This window comes from Notolepis coatsorum (assembly GCF_963971535.1).
Source record: "Notolepis coatsorum genome assembly, chromosome: 13".
In the NCBI taxonomy this organism is placed as follows: Eukaryota; Metazoa; Chordata; class Actinopteri; order Aulopiformes; family Paralepididae; genus Notolepis; species Notolepis coatsorum.
Genome location: NC_140177.1, coordinates 22,800,996 through 22,804,762, shown reverse-complemented (window position 1 = coordinate 22,804,762; position 3,767 = coordinate 22,800,996).

Here is a 3,767-nt window from a genome sequence, read left to right as displayed (position 1 = left end):
GGAGATAGAAACAGACGGGAGCCTCTACAGACCGCGGGGTAAAAGGATCCACAGACACAGCACCGCTTGCAGTGCGGGAGGACCTTCCACATGCCAGGGAGAGATTATAATTTAGAGAGTCCATTTTGAGGCCGAGTAATAAAGCGATACAACAGTCCTATATAAGGTTGAATAATATTGTTTTATAGTTGATATAAAAAAAATAAAAATAAAGCATTAGTCGTAAAAATATTGATTGATTGAAAACTTTATTAACAGATTGCAGAATGCAGTACAGTACAGTACAGCTCAATACACAATTGTTAAGGGGATGCAGACCAGAGAAAGACTTTCGTCTTGTTTACATCAGGGTCCCCCATTTTCAATTCATCATAACATATGACACACACGACATACAGATAGACACAGTACTGCTACATCTATACATTTATGACATACCAGTATACTATACTGTTTGTGATACAAAAAGAGTCCAGAAAAGAGAGTATAGACGTAGAAACTGTACATTGGAGGAGGTTGGGTAGGTGGGGTGGGGTTGGGTGGGTGGGTGGGGGGGGGGAGACTGTACATTGGAGGTGGTTGGTTGGGTGGGGGGGGGGGGGGTTGGGTAGGACTAGGAGGGGTGGGTGGGGGACACCCTATATGACACGAAACGGTCTAGCGGGGGAGGGGTCAACCAATTAAGCTGAGCTGCATGTGTATTTAATTGGTTGACCCCCCCCCCCCTAGACTTTTTCGTATCATATTTTTATGACTCGTGCTTTCGTTTTTGACTCCGTCAACTAAACTCAACTAAACTGAAACCGCTGCAGTCTGTTGGTGCTATAAGGGTCGTAACTGTACAGTGCCTTTTATGTTATATGTTTTCTGTTACTTACTCATATTCTTTCCTAAGATTTGTCATAACAAATGGCTTGAATAATATATTTAGGTCTTCTTTATCACTAAACAAAGACATATATACATTAGAAATACTATTTAGTATTTTACACACCTTTTTATTGATATGCATTCAATTGCATCATGTTCTCTGCGCAAAGTAATCAACCTCCACAAGAACTATAAACCATGAAATTATAAAAACCTCAAACTATTCTTTAATTATGTTATCGACTAGATTAAACTGCCTCTAATCATAAATCAAGTGAAACTATAGATAATTTTCTGTATGTCCCTGAAGTCAATTTCCACACCTTCCAAAGAAGACTGATTCCATTGAGACCATTTTCAGGAAGTGACATAAAAATAATTCTGTGGGAATTAACTGCAGTAAACTGAGGTAAACTTCAACTGTCACTCCTACTTTTTTTTTTTTTAAATGTTACCCTCCTTGTCACACTCCTAAAGGGATATTTCACTTTAACAGAACTTATCAACTTTCAGCAGTCTTACCTCTCTGTCAAGTCATCTACAAGTATAGCGACCACTGCTGTCTTTGTCGTCCGCTGTCAACACCGCCATTCCTCCCATGTGTCAGGCTCCTCATTCACTTCCATTCATTTTAGGAGACCTATAGTCTAAATATCGGTGGGTAACTTACAGGAAATTGTGTGAGATGGTAAGAAGCAGACTGCAGCAGACACAGCAGCATCTCTCAGGCAAAGATGACACAAAGAGACGAGTCCTGGAAGAGTATATAGTGGGTGACTATTCCAGCCAAGTTCCAGGGAGCAGGTGACAATGCAGTACAGTCGCCACAAACTGAAGAACCTCTACGGTGGGTAACTTACAGTCTGTTATTGGGCAAAATGGTTTGACGTACTATAGGGCTATTTATAGTAACAAACTGTCCAATGAAGATACAAATAAGGGGGAGTCAGGTCTGACCATGAACTAGTATAACCCTGTCAAATCAAGGCCCAGTGTGCTTATAGCAATACACAGCTGCAGCCAGAGAGGAGCTGTCTGTCACATGAGGTCTCTGTGAATTCAGCCAGGATTGCTGAAGGCTACATTGTTTGCTTTAGCCAAACTACAAAGCTACCACTACTTGCATTATGCTTTTAGAAGTTTGGACCATGCGTTTCATTTCCTACTAATCTATGATGCTGTCGAAGGGTTGAGTCCTTTCTCAGCACAATCCATGCTCATACTGGATACCCAGATGACCCTCCGTAGTTAGCCACAAAAGTAATGTACAGTTAATGGGTCCACTGTAAAAAGCACTTAAACATACTCAAAAACAAACTTCTTTGCCTTAGGTGCACTGTGGAGTAGGTTTATCTCAGGGCTTATACACACTGAAGCATGGCCCCATTAACTTACATTAGTTGTGTGGCTAACTAGCTGGAGTTGCAGGTATAGTATTAAAGGGGAACTACGCCCAATTTTAGAACTCCTACATGTTATTCCTCTGGTCTAAGATCGATGGTACAACATATTAGTGAAACTGAGCAACTCTCTCCCAAATCCCAAAACTAGAGTGCTAAAACTTTAACTTGTGATGTCATAAAGTATAATGTTTGAAGCTGCTCTATAGACAATGCCTTGGGAAATATTTGTATAGATGACACTCAGAGCACCCAGGAGAATGTTGGAGAAATAGGGTACATTTTCTGTTTCAGAACTGAGATCACTACTGTAGAATAAATAAAAAAAATAAAAATAAAGGGTCCACAGAAGTCAGTCTCTCATTTATTGTCAATGGAGAAGCTCCAGACTTTATACTCGGGAAGGTGTATGGCTTTGGGAGAGAGTAGCTCATGTTCACTATACTGATTGAACTGTCTTCAGCAATAACACAGCCATGGCCATGGAAGTAGAAGCAGATATGCACCACCCAGCTGTTGGCCAAAAACACAGCTCCAGGAGTTCTAGGTTAGGCTAGTGGTCCGTATCTGCTTCCGCTGAATGCACAGAGAAGTAATTGGTATCTATCTTCTTGTCTGACTCTGGACTGGAGAAGACGGTAATCACATTCAAGTAATTGGTATCTATCTAACAACAACAAAAAACAGGGTAATATACAATGGAACTAAATGAATGACATGATAATTAATCAAAACGGACAAAAATTAAATAACTTCAAACTTAAGTGTTTTATAACCATCTAATGGGGAAAAGTCTATTATATACTATTTAAACTATATTTGTATTGTTATTACCTGCATTGCTTTGAAGCTTTTTCTTATTCTCTGCATTGCTTTTATTCTGGCTGTCATGCTCATTTGGGCTGCAATTCTTGTATGAAAGGTGCTATACAAATAAAGTTGTTATTATTATTATTATTATTATTATTATTATTATTATTATTATTATTATTATTATTATTATTATTATTATTATTATTATTATTATTATTATTATTATTATTATTATTATTATTATTATTATTATTATCTTAAAGGCGTGCCCCTTTAAGAACAGCTTGGTAAGTAGAACATAATGGCTAGGCGTCCAAAATTCGAAACTTATTGACGCTTTTACCTCAAGACCGAGACATATACTTTTCTGATAGCCTCGCCCAAAACCCTATCCCTAACCATAACCCTAACTTTATTCTTAACCATAACTGTTAAACATTAAAACTAATCATCATCATAGTCAGTGTTGCGTTGCTCATATCAACACTGGTTGCACGCACGCTAATGACGCCACGTGCACGCGCGCTCCCGCGCATGCGCATAAATGTTCCCTCGCATAAGGCCAGACTAAAGACAGTGCTTAATTGCCTCTACGAATGGAATGTAACACCTGACGACCGGCGCTATTGATATGCAAAGTAGCCAGGTGGGTACTGCGAGTTGGCGCATCAGTCGTGTGCACGT